This window comes from Alosa pseudoharengus, unplaced genomic scaffold, assembly GCF_046254945.1.
Source record: "Alosa pseudoharengus isolate Yale_2024_CS ecotype anadromous, Long Island Sound unplaced genomic scaffold, YU_APseudo_1.1 YU_APseudo_1.1_scf_4, whole genome shotgun sequence".
NCBI classification, from domain to species: Eukaryota; Metazoa; Chordata; class Actinopteri; order Clupeiformes; family Clupeidae; genus Alosa; species Alosa pseudoharengus.
In genome coordinates this window covers 26,280,072-26,294,066 of record NW_027468774.1, presented here as the reverse complement: position 1 = coordinate 26,294,066, position 13,995 = coordinate 26,280,072, and the positions used below count along the sequence as shown (strand labels likewise).

Genomic DNA, 13,995 nt, shown 5'->3' with positions numbered 1-13,995 from the left:
GTGTGTTTGTTTATCTGTGTGTGTGTGTGTGTGTGTGTGTGTGGTAGGGTTGGGTACCGAACCCCGTACTATTACCGTTGCCATCCGAATCACGTCGGTATTACCGAGTATTGGCTCTTATAAAATCAAAAGGTGCCAAATTTTCGAGTTTTCACGTGCATCAGGAGCTGGGTGCAACAGCTACACAGTGTGTAAAGTTAAGTCCGGCTCAAAACCGAAAGCAATTATGACCAATTTAGTGCACCATATAGATTTAAACTGGCATGTGTTGTGCCAGGAGCAGGCATACATTATAAATCAGAATAGTATCCCTGGTAAGGACTTAAATAATGGTGAAATTTGACATATTTATGGAATGCACCCATCGTTCTGAATCACGAACGGTTAGATTTGTCATGACAACGTTAGGGAAAGAAACCATGCGTTCCGCTGACGCTGTGGAGCAGGAGAAAGACGGCCAGCCGTAAGCGCTCAGCTGTGTGGTTGCATTTTACAGAAATTGATGCAGACAGTGGTCTGTGCAACATTTGCCAGGCAATATGCAAAACAGGCCAGGGCAACACATCAAATCTCAGGAAACACCTTGTTAAACATCAGATATATTTAAGAGCAGAAGAGTGTACCATGTTCACTTTCACAGCTGCAGAAACTAGCAGCACACCTGGAGCTAGTTATGGTCAAGGAAAGGTCAACGAGGTCTTTCCTCAACCTCCTTTGGTTTCTTACAGAAGGGCCCGACTCTTTGTGATTGAACAAAGTTGGTACATATCTTCCCCCTGAGAAGAAGGAAAGTTGGCTTAAGACACCAATTGCTATACCGGTGCATGAACTGCCCCCATTGTAGTAATGTCATCCCCTCGAAAACCTTTGTGGATTTCAAATCAAACAAATCATTCAAAATAAAAATGTCATAAACTGTAATAGCACATTTGTTATTTACCGTTTATCTTGCCCATAGGATGTGTTTTATGTGTTTTACACACTAAAAAGTGTCTGCGTGATCGATTGGCGGAGCATAAGTAGGCCTATGCTATTCGTACCAGTGACCCCGACTATCAGATGGCCCAACACTTTTTACATATGCACAATAAGAATGATTCCCTACTAAAAATAGAGGTTTTGGAGCATGTGAGACCTTTGGATAGAGGAGGTGATAGGATCCGCAGACTCAACCAGTGCGAGTCATTTTGGATCCATCAGCTGGATGTGCTTCGATATCCAGGTTTAAACGAGGACATAGAGTTCAAGTGCTTTTTATGATTTCTATGTCCTTATGATGGTCTTGCCTTGTACTTCTTGCCTTGGTTTTCTCTGTCTTTGTTTATTTCTAATATGTGACACTTGTTATAACTTGTTTTCTCCTCTCCAGGTAGCCTACATTAAAGGAATGTTTTTTTCTTTATTGGTTCTTTTTATTTTTACTTTTTTCTTTGCTCATTACGTTGGTTTCCTCAATCCTGTAGACCTGATTGCCTGGGACTATGGGTGGGGCTTAACTTATAAGTTGGTGTCATTCTCATTCTTTATGTTGCTTTGCCCTGAAGAAGACCACTTGTTGGTTGAAACATGTTGGCTTTTGTACAACCCCAAAACAGAAAAAGTTGGGATGTTGTGTAAAATGCAAATAAAAACAGAATGTCATAATATACAAGTCTTGTAAACCCATATTTAGCAGCAAAAAGGACATAGACAACATATTAAATGTTGAAAATGAAAATGTGGACTATTTCATGGAAAGTATATGTTAATTCTGAATTTAATGGCAGCAACATGTTTCAAAAAAAGTTGGGACGGGAGCATGTTTACCACTGTGCTGCTTCACCTCTTCATTTAACACAATTCTGTAAATGTTTAGGAACTGAGGAGACCATTTGCTACAGTTTTGATAATGAAATATTGTCCCATTACTTCCCGATATAGGATTTCAGTTGCTCAACAGTATGGGGTATTCTTAGTCATGCTTTCCATTCCATTATGCACCTAATTTGACAAATCTGGACTGCAGACAGGCCATCTTAGCACCTGGACTCTTCCTCTATGGAGAAATACTGTTTAAATATGTGCAGAATTCATTTTGGCATTGTTTTCCTGAAGTATTCAAGGTCGTCCCTGGAAAAGACATTGCCTGGATGGCAGTATATGTTGCTCATAACCTTGTGCTTTGCCAAATGTGCAAGATGCCCATGCTGTAGGCATTAATGCTCCTCCACACCGTCATAGATGTTGGGTTTCGAACTGAGCACTAAGACAAGTTGGATAGGTTGGATACTTGGATAGGCCCTCTCCTCTTTAGCCCAGATGAGACCATAATTTCCAAAAAGAATGGCAAACTTTGATTGGTCTAACCACAGGACCTTTTTCCATGTTACCTCAGTCCATTTTAAACAAGCTCAGGCCCAGATAAGAGGGTGGTATTTTCTGTATCATGTCTCAATTTAGCTGTTACAGTTTTGACTGCAGTTTTTGAATTGAGTATCAAACTGGGCACATATACAATGGTTATCAGAGGTTTTGCTGAGCCCATACAATGACAGGTCTGGAAACAGTTCTAGTGTTGATGCAGTGCCATCTGAGGTCCAAAAGACCACGACCATCCAATTTGTTTTGCAGCTATTTCCCTTATTTGCAAAGATTTCTCTAGATTCTCTGAATGTTTTAAAGGAGAATTCCGGTGTGATATTGACCTAAAGTGTGTTGAAACATGATACCGAGTGTGAACGTATGTCTCATAGCCCATCTCGGCTTGTCCCCTGCACTCCAAAATCTGGCGCTAGTTAGCCGATGCTAACAATGGTGGTGCTCCGGCATCGGCCTAGCCATGCAAATAAATCACTGTTTTACACCATTTACGAGGCTCAATGTATCTCCACACTTCATTGGTAGACTTCCGAGGGCCCTGACATTTAAAACGAGACATTGAGAACTTTGAAAAAGCACTGGTAGTTTACTTACAAGACGATTTATACAGACAGGTCCTTCACGAAGTATAGCGTTTGCAGACATCTTGAATTTAGTCACGATAAGTCGAGCGACGAGTAAGAATGAACAGGTATGATAAGGGATCAGATTCCAAAAATAATTCTGTGGAAATGCATGGATTCCAGTTTCTTCCAGTAGCAGCAACTGGAATCCATGCATTTCCACGGAATTATTTTTGGAATCTGATCCCTTATCATACCTGTTCATTCTTACTCGTCGCTCGACTTATCGTGACTAAATTCAAGATGGCTGCAAACGCTAAACTTCGTGAAGGACCTGTCTGTATAAATCGTCTTGTAAGTAAACTACCAGTGCTTTTTTTTAAAGTTCTCAATGTCTCGTTTTAAATGTCAGGGCCCTCGGAAGTCTACCAATGAAGTGTGGAGATACATTGAGCCTCGTAAATGGTGTAAAACAGTGATTTATTTGCATGGCTAGGCCGATGCCGGAGCACCACCATTGTTAGCATCGGCTAACTAGCGCCAGATTTTGGAGTGCAGGGGACAAGCCGAGATGGGCTATGAGACATACGTTCACACTCGGTATCATGTTTCAACACACTTTAGGTCAATATCACACCGGAATTCTCCTTTAATATATTATATCCTGTAGATGATGAACTCCCTAAATACATCACAATTTCATGTTAAGAAGCATTAAAATGACATAGTTTCATCATTTGTGCACACAGGTTTACTCTGAGTGATGAATACCCCTACATCTTCACTTCTAAGACACCCTGCCTCTCTGGGATGCTCTTCTTCATACACAATCGTGTTCCCAGTTCCCTAATTCGTTGTGAAACATTCTTCCTTTTGTTTTCTTTATCATTACACAACATTTCCAGGATTTTGTTACCCCCGTCCCAACTTTTTTTGAAACATGTTGCTGGTATCAAATTCAAAATGAACATATGTTTTCCATGCAATAGTCAAATTTGTCATTTTCAACATTTGATATGTTGTCTGTGTCCTTTTTACAACTAAATATGAGTTTAAGAGATTTGCAGATTAATTACATTCTGTTTTTATTCACATTTTACACAACGTCCCAACTTTTTCTGTTTTAGGGTTGTATTTTTTTTTTAAATGACAATACAAAATAAAGGCTTTTTAATTCATTCCTTCTCCTCTTTTTACGTCTGACTGAGTGCCTGGGACCTGCTTTTTTGTGTGTGTCAAAGGTCAATGAGGCATTGACATTAACTTTGTCGCCATCTTCAGGTAGGTTAATTAAGTATTTTTTAAAAATGTTTGTCCATTGTGTTCATATGTTTACACTTTATATTTGTAGGGATAAAATGTTCATATTTTTAGGAGGAGAGAGGGATGTTATCACTTTAAACAACTTTTCATGACAACTGCCATGTTCAACAAATCATGCTCACCTCAGCCCACCTCAGTTCATTCACAAAAAAGAGGCTCCTTTTTGTTTTTCAGTAAAACTAGGCCTACAAGTTGCTATGTGTGATTCTAGCCTTTGCCCAACCGATTCTAGCCGTTGCTCAAATACAGATTTACACCTTTGGTGTTTACATATGAATCTTGAAATTAGCTCAAATGGGCATCTACTTTATATCACAAAATATACATTAAATGTACATGGTGACAATTGCCTGAGTGGAAAACAAAAGCATCCATCAAGCCATGATATTCTACATCAGTGCTCCTTGTGGTATGCGAGGCTCCATCTACTGGTAAACAAGAGCCTTGCTAAAAGACCTAGGGCTGTATTTTGGGTCACCAGCGCATGGCGTAATACTCGTTAATCACCCGCGCAAAGTTGAATTCGGTATTTTGCACGTTTATTTTTTAAGCATTGCGCCCAGGGGTGTGGCAATTAACAACCTAGGGAGGGGCCTATCGCGTTGTCTAAAAATCGCTATCATACACCACCTAAACCTGGTCAGAAGTCAATGGCGAGTTGTTCATATGCTATTTTAAGAGCGCATGTCACCAGTCATATTGGCAGGTGCACGCACCATCCTTCTATCATTCATGAACGCACACCAGCGCACGTCCATGCAAACCATTACAAATTGCACGATTACAATGGGAAACATAATTAGAACAAAGATATTACGAAATACTGTACATCTCATAATAAAGTAGTTATTCACCATCATTTGCAAATTGGTAATGACGGTTAAAAGTGATTAGGGGAGAGGCGAGAGACACGTATGGAGCACAGCTGAAGACGCACTGTCACGAGATATAAGCAACTCCTCTGCAGGATAAATGTTGTTTTATTCAGTCATTTGAGCAATATTAGGGTAAGTGTTGCTTTTTCCAGCCTATGTTTTCGGTGGTAACCCATTGTCAGTCAATAGTGAAAGTAACGTAAGTTATGACCATAACTATGGATCTATGAGACCGAACGATGACCGTCACCACGGTCTTACTACGAATGATGCCATTCAGCTAGCTACCTGTCGCGAGACCCTTATATCAAAATTGTCACATGTGACTGACTGGAGGCAGGTCCTGCTGCATAAAGCGGATGCCAGGACATGGCTCTTCCTCCTTGCCTGGACGCTTCGGTTTGTTCCGAGCGACAAAGGAGGGTGACGGTCATCGTTCGGTCTCATAGATCCATAGTTATGGTCATAACTTGCGATATAACGATCTATTTCGACCTCTCTCTGACCGTCACCACGGTCTTACTACGGATGACTAGTACCAACAATGTCGCGAGGAACCGAGGATCCCTCTTCACTAGTCTGCTTGGCAGCCGTCATGAGAACAGTGGCGCCGACCGTGGTGGATGTCACATTGACTCTATAGAACCTGGCGAAAGTACATGGAGTACTCCAGGATGCTGCCGCACAAATGTCAGCAAGAACAACCCCTTTCAAAGCTGCCCACGAGGTGGCCATGCTATGTGTGGAGTGAGCCACCAGGCCCTCAGGAACTGGGAAACCCCTCCCGGCATAAGCTTGGGCAATAGTGTCCACTAACCAGTGGGACACGCGCTGTTTCGAGACTGGGTGGCCCCGCTGCTTATCTCCATAGCATACAAAAAGCTGTGTGTGATCACGTCTCAGCTGCTGTGTACGATCCACATAGGCCCTCAAAGCCCTGACTGGGCATAACGTGTTAAGAGCCACTCCTGCCTGACAGGCTGGCTCAGGGTGAAATGCCTCCAGTTCATTAGCCATATTGATTGACTGAGGGTTTAGCACTTTGGGGAGGAAGAACGGATTCGGCCAAAGTGACACCGCTGCATCTTCAGGTTTCCACCTTATGCACTCAGCACTCACGGAGAGCGCGTGCAGCTCGCTCACCCTCTTGGTAGAGCTTAAGGCCAGTAAAAACACAGTCTCAAAAGTGTCAAAAATTTAAGATCGGCTTGCCCCAATGGCTCGTATGGGGCTGTGGTCAAAGATCTCAATACCAAGGGAAGGTCCCAAGATGGGGCCCTCAAACACCTGCCTGGACGTAGACGGTTTGCACCTCTTAAAAATTGTGACACCATACGGTGTTTCCCAACAGACAGGCCCCCTATCAAATCATGAAATGCAGAGATCGCGGCTGCATAAACCCTCAGGGTGCTGGCTGCCCTCCCAGTGTCCAAGAGAGACTGGAGGAACTGGAGTACCATTGCCACTGGGCAGGTCTTTGGGTCAAGACCCCTGTCCTCACACCATAAAGAGAACAACCTCCATCTCTGCTGGTAATTCGCCCGAGTGGAGGGTGCCCTAGCATTACTCATGGTCTCCAACACAGCCTCACTCAGCCCTCGAGGCAGGGGCTGAGGAGGGGCCAGGCCCACAGCTGCAGGACAGCTGGCCTGGGGTGCCAAATTCGACCCCCCACTTGCGAGAGAAGGTCTGCCCTGACTGGCAGAGGCCAGGGTTGGCCGTGAACAAGGCGTAGGAGAGCCGGGAACCAATGTCTCGCTGGCCAGCGTGGAGCCACTAAAAGCACTCGGTAGGAGCCCTGGTGTATTCTCTCCAGTACCAGTGGAATCAAAGGTATTGGAGGGAAAGCGTACAACATTCCTCCCGGCCACTCGTGAGAAAGTGCATCCAGCCCCAGCGGGGCGCACGGATAGCTCAGGGAGAACCACATTCGGCAGTGGGTCGTCTCCCTCGATGCAAAGAGATCCACCAGGGCTACGCCAAAGCGTGCCCACAAACTTGCGACCACCCCTGCATGCAGCTTCCATTCCCCCGGAAGGGGTCCTGACCTGGAGAGGAGATCCGCTGCTTGGTTCAGCACACCAGGAATATAAATTGCTCTTAACGAGGCCAGGCATGGGAACGCCCAAAGGAGGAGTCCCTGGGCGGCCTTGAGGCAACACCGAGATCTTGTGCCCCCCTGGTGATTGACGTGATAGACGGCTGAGCAATTGTCTGTACGTACTAGCACATGCTTGCCCTGTATAAAGGCAAGAAGTGCTTTCAGGCCAAGGTGTATTGCTCTGAAATCCAGGACATTGATGTGTTCTCTGTCCCACGGATGTCCCCAACGGCCTCTCACCGTCCGACCCTCCCAGACTGCTCCCCAGCCCGTCTGGGAGGCATCTGTGGACACCAGCGTCCGCCTGGAAGGTACTCTGCCCAGAGGAACTCCCTGTGTCAACCAGCCGACGTCCCGCCAGGGTAGCAGGGCTTGCAAACATAACTGGGTCACCCTGAGCTTCCTGTGCCTGTGCCTCCGTGGGTGAAGGCCGAAAGCATTCAGCCAACACTGCAATGGTCGGGCCCTTAGAGGGCCCAGTGGGACCACCATTGCCGCGGCAGATATCAACCCCAACATCCTCTGAAAGTAAACCAGCACTATACGCTTGTTCTGGCGAAAGGCACGGAGGGTCGCCTGGATCCCGGCTACTCTCTGGGGGGTGAGAGATGCCCTCATCATGAGAGAGTTCAGGCAGAGTCCCAAAAAGAACGTTTTCTGCCTTGGATTCAGGTTGCTCTTTGTCAAGTTGACCTAGAAGCCGAGAGACTGAATGTGGGACAGTACAGACTCTGTATCCGCCACCACCTGCTGACGGGATGAGGCACATACGAGCCAGTCGTCGAGGTAGGGCATAATCCTCAAACCGCTGCTCTGAAGGGGTGCCAAGGCAGCTGCCACTACCCTGGTGAACACCCTCGGGGACAGGGAGAGGCCGATGGAAGGACCCAAAATTGATAGGCTTGTCCCTGAAAGGCGAAACGGAGGAACTGCTGATGCTCCCGACAAATTGGAACGTGGAAGTACGCATCTTTTAAATCGATCGTAGTGAACCACTCGCCCGGCTCTATCGACTCTAGGATGTGCCTTGTCTGGAGCATTTTGAAGGTCAGGGTTTTCAAGTGCACGTTCAAGCGGCGCAGGTCCAAAATGGGGCGTAGCCCACCGTCCTTTTTGGGGACCAGGAAAAATATGGAATAATAGCCAGCTTGCCGTTCGCTGGTGCTTACCCTTGTTATGGCGCCTTTCTGCAGCAGTGTCGCCACCTCGTCTGCTAAAATGCTTGCCTGGACTGGGTCCTTGACTGCAGTCGGATGGAACCCCGAAAAGGGTGGAGGCCGCCGCCAAAATTGGAGTCTGTAACCCCTTAAAATTGTGTCCAAGACCCAAGGGTCCGACGTCTCCCTCTCCCAGGCATCTAGATGTAGCTGGAGCTAGAGTAAACCTCTGCAGCCGACCCCCATATCCTACTGACGGCCCCCACGCGTCCTTGGACCCCTGGGGGGGCGCCCGCGTTGGGCCGTCCTAGTAGCTACTGACTGGGGTAGACGTTCCCCCTGATAGCGCCCAGACCAGGCCGGAACTTGCCTGTGGAGACTCTGGCGCATGTTACCCGACCAGGGTTCCTGACGTCTCCAGACACGTGTATGTGTATGCTGCCTACCTGCCGCTCCAGCCGCGGGTGGATGAAATGCCCTCTTTACACCCTCGCGAGCATGCACAGCCTCTTGAGCTTTCACCAGCACGGACTGTGAGTCGGGATGGAACACCTTGGCCGGCTGTACCGGCATATTTATGAGCTCTCTCCTGACACCCTCAGGGAGGGCAGTCTGGGCCAGCCAGACCTGCCTGCGCGCTAACGTTGCCGATGACATGGCAGAGCCCACGTCACGCGTCATCTGGGCAAGGGCAGACAAGGCCGCATCCATCAGGTCCTTGGTGTCCTGATCATCTGTGGCAACAGTCTTCCTGACAGCGGCTAAAAGAACCGCCAATGCATTCCCTGACCGAGCAGCACGGGCAGATGCATTATAGGCCTTACAAACAAGGCGGTCAGTCCGGTCACACTCCCTCCATCCTGTACCGGAATTGTGAGACCCACAATTTTAGCGGCAGAGAGAACCTTCCCAACCAGATCCATTGCCCCGGCGTCATCTGTGCCATCACCTCCTGATGTTGAATCCCCTGGGCAGGAGGAAGCACCACTGCGCCCGCCTTCAGGGTACCCCTGGTCTTGCCCAGACCCCAGGAGGGAGCCTTGAGCATACAGCGAAATGGCATCAGGATGCCTTTGCTCCTGAAAAGAAGGCAGGTGACCAGGTGAGGTCTCTGCCGAGCCGACGGCCTCGGCCTGTCGAGGGTGGGCGTGGAAGCTGTTCACCTGGTCTGTCAAGCCACGAACGGCTGCCAGAAGCTGGGTGTACATGCTCTCCTCCTCTACAGAATCCTGCACGGGAGAACTTGGAGGGAGCGCGGAGGGGTCGACAGCGTCTGCGGTTCTCCTCCTCTTGTGCCCATGAGGCTCATGGGACGACTTGTGTCTCCTTTTCGAGGACTTACCCTCTGGTTCATAGGACTGCCCTCCTTGAGTGGAAGAGGAGTCTGTCCGTGACACAGGTGCTGCCTGCAGACCAGCCCTACGAGCCCTCTCCTCGAGAGGCAAGTCGAGTGCGGCGGGGCATGGGTTCTTGACATCCCCCAAGAGATGAGCCCTGCCTAAACACCCAGGGCACTCCCGGTGGCCATCACGTAAGTCCATGGCCGCGTCGCAAAAGACGCACATATGGGATGCCATCCCAGCAATCAGGACGCTCACGCCTCAATATGCTGTAAGTGTATACAGCAACCCTTTTTTTTTTTTTTTTGTCCGGCCTACTGTGTACAGTGGCCAACGGACTGAAGTTTGCTTTTATTTATTTATTTATTATTTAGTTATTTATTCGCTACAGTCAATCAATAGAAAAAATACCTAGGCTCTGCGTAACCAAATAAATTGTATACCTACACTAATAACAAGGCTTACCGTTTTACTACAGTAAACAAGTAACCACTTCCACAACCCAGCACAATTCACGCGAACGTGGGTGGGGGTTATACAAGGCGGAACAGAAATTAACGACCGCACCTGGCAGCCATGCACATTGAAATTATCTTAAATAAACAAATGCAATATCTCACGCACAAACCCAGCACAATTCACGCGAACGTGGGTGGGGGTTATACAAGGCGGAACAGAAATTAACGACCGCACCTGGCAGCCATGCACATTGAAATTATCTTAAATAAACAAATGCAATATCTCACGCACAAACCCAGCACAATTCACGCGAACGTGGGTGGGGGTTATACAAGGCGGACCATGCTCACTGGCATTATCTTAATAAACAAAGTGACTATCTAACAAACCCAGCACAAGTCACACAGACGTGTGTGGGGCTGTTACGGCGCACCCCGACTGCTGCCGCAGAGGGGAGTCAGCCTATTACTTCAGCCTTGTGTTCTTAGTGTCTAACTCCAGAGCCTAATATCAATATACAAGCATTCAAACAGGGTAGAAACGTTTCGTCTTACCGTGCTCAGCGCTCGTTCACCAGTACTTTTCTCCTGCACACACAAACAAGGTTGGTTAACCAGGGAAAAACAGTGAAAAACTTGAACGGGAAAACTTGAAACAATCCCCAGGGGCTTAAAGCACCTGCACGACTTAACGTGATGGATCGTAGATCTCCCAAGTTTCAAACTTACCGGGTCTCCCGAAAAACCGAAGCGAGAAGGCAAAAGAGGAAGAGCCATGTCCTGGCATCCGCTTTATGCAGCAGGACCTGCCTCCAGTCAGTCACATGTGACAATTTTGATATAAGGGTCTCGCGACAGGTAGCTGAATGGCATCATTCGTAGTAAGACCGTGGTGACGGTCAGAGAGAGGTCGAAATAGATCTGCATATAATGTCTTGTCGTTGACTGACTCCTTGGTGAAGTTAGTTTCACTTTGCCAATGAGTTCAAATAGACGAGTGCAAATGCGTGAAGGCTATGCTAGGTTTTAGTAAAGCATGGTTTAAGAATGACTATTCTATACGGTCTCGCAAGCAGCCTCCTTCAAATGCGCCTTTGAATGCCAAAATACCGATGTATTTATTTGACATATTGCGCGTTGCACCGTTAAAGGGAATGACAGATGTCATTCTCATTGGTTTAAAATGATGTTACGCCCCAAACACACCCATATGACTGATTAAAAGACCTAGGAACACCTTGTTACGCCATGCGCTCCACTTTTGATAGCGAAACCCTTCCCAATGTGAACTGGACATCCTACTAAATTTGAATAGACTTTTGATGAGTGACGATAAACTTTAGAATGTCATTATAGGGCCCCTAATGATTTCACTTCTACTTTAAATCATTTTAATACTTTAGAAACTAGATATACCACAGAGCGGTACAAAATATGACTGCCGCCCAGTCCTGCACATTATCTCTGCAAAAATAAATCACTCTTGACAATTTGGCTCGATGGTGTTTTAAGCCCCCACAGTCAACTTCAAGGCAGCGCAGCGACCGTCGACTTCAAGGCACCTAACCTTAACCCTAACCCTTGCCTAACCCTAGTGCCTTCCATGCAGCGCTGGCTGGCTAGGGGGCAGCGACAAAAATCAATGGTTCGGTGTGGGGCTACGTGCCCACCAAGTTTCGTGCAGCCCGGTCTTTCAGTGTCCCGGGAATCGCTGACCCAAAAATACTGAAGAAAATAATAGATAAATAATCTATCTAATAAATAAAAATCCGGAAGAAAAATATCTGACTACACCTATATAGCTGCCGCTTCGCTTGTGCGGTAATAACATCTGCCCGCTTAGCCATGCAGAGTGCAGTTACATGTATGTTTCAGTGTGTGGGTCCTGCTTAAGCCGTATTATAATACAATCTTCCCCCAGTTTCCCACCTCTTATAACTTCATGAGGTGACATGAATGATGATGTTTTCACTGGGAAAAAAAAAATTCCCATGCGCTTAAAGTGGGAAACTGGGAGAAGATTTTGCTGGAGAGATGCTATTTGACCTAATGAAATCAATCAATCGGTGTCCTTAAAGCAGAGTTGTCTGAGTGACAACTTCATTCGCCAGTTTGGTTATTGTGATTTGTGTTAACCTATCTGTTAAGTGCAACAGGCAATGCCTCCAATATGGTCAGATCCTTAATTTCAAGCTCCTACAAATGCACTAAATGAAGTCGAGACCCAACACAACACAACACGCAGAATGATCACCAATTTACCAGCACGATGCGTACCTAACATTTTCAAGAAATATTTTAAACCATCATCCATTATTTTGCTAAATCAATTTAATTTGAGTTTTTATAATTCATAATCCCCTCCCCCACTGAATATCTTGGACTAACTTATATTATGTATTATTTATTGTTTTTTCTGAGATCTACCTTTTTTACACATTTCCATGTCTCCATATGTTGTACCTGCTGTGTAGTCTTGTCTGTGTGTGCTATATGTTGTACGTGCTGTGTAGTCTTGTTTGTGTGTGCTATATGTTGTACCAGCTGTGAAGTCTTGTTTGTGTGTGCTATATGTTGTACCTGCTGTATAGTCATGTTTGTGTGTGCTATATGTTTGTGGGGCCAAAGATGAATTTCCACAGCAGTGGATAATAAAGACTTCTATTCTAAAGTGATGCAGTAGCAATATCCAAGGAGACTTAAAGGAGCGATTTGTAGGATTGTTACCGAACATTCTGTAGGCCAAAATCAAAACACTGGTGAACGTTCTCAAGACTACCTAGACGCGAGCCTCTTCTGGGTTGCCAGATGTAATGAAGACTTAGCTAGCAGATTTCTTCCCAGGCCCAAAGTTTTTTTTTTAAATGTACATTTGTGTAAAATTAACAGTGGAAACATTTAGAACATGGGGGGGGGGGGAGTTTCACTACACTTCTCTAAAAGAAAAGAAAGAGATAAAAAGGACATGCATATTCATAGACAATTACAAAAAACTAAATTACCAGACAAAATGTGATCTTAAGCCTATATGTTCAACATACCCAGTCCATTTAGACCATATCCTAGAAAATTTGTCAGTCTGAATTTTGAGGGAGTAGGATAACTTTTCCATAGTATATATATAATGAACCACATCTAACCATTCTCCTATTTTAAGAGATTCTTGTTTCAACCACCTTCTTGAGATTGTTTTTTTGCATGCAACCAGAAGTATAAGTAACAACTTTTTATCCCTGTAATCCCATGTATCAAATGAGATGTTTCCTAAATATAAAGTGTCAAATCTGCATGGGATATTTACTTTGAAGGTCGCTTCCAGGTGGAAGTGAATTTCCTGCCAGTGTGCAGTTAGTACTGGGCAATCCCAGAAGACATGAAAGTGATTGGCCTCATTTGTTCCACATGCCCTCCAGCAGGCTGTGCTAGGTATTTGTGTTCGTTGTTGTAGTGGTGTTATAAAAAATCTAGACAAATTCTTCCAGCTATATTCTCGCCATGTATTTGAACATGTTATTTCCCATTGTAGTATACATTTTCCCATTCTTCTACAGATATTGAAAGACTACCTTCCCTTTCCCATTTCTCTTTAATATATAGAGTATTATCAGGACTAACTTGGCACAACCCGTGGTACAATCTAGATACAACCTTCTTGTATAATGATGAATTGGTTGCTCCTTTGAACACTTCCAAAATACCTGTCTCTTGCCCTTCTAACGCCCTAGTTATATTTTCCTGAAAGTAGTGTCTAACCTGGAGGTACGTATAGAAATCTTGGCGTTGTAGTCCATGCTCTTGCTGTAACAAATCAAAGCTCTTA

General features: G+C 45.7%; 1 pseudogene; it reads right to left on the bottom strand.

The window, feature by feature from the left end:
* Nucleotides 1-6,710: 6,710 nt before the first annotated feature.
* On the bottom strand, nt 6,711-9,918 carry LOC143102862 (uncharacterized; annotated as a pseudogene).
* Between the last annotated feature and the right edge of the window lie 4,077 nt (nt 9,919-13,995).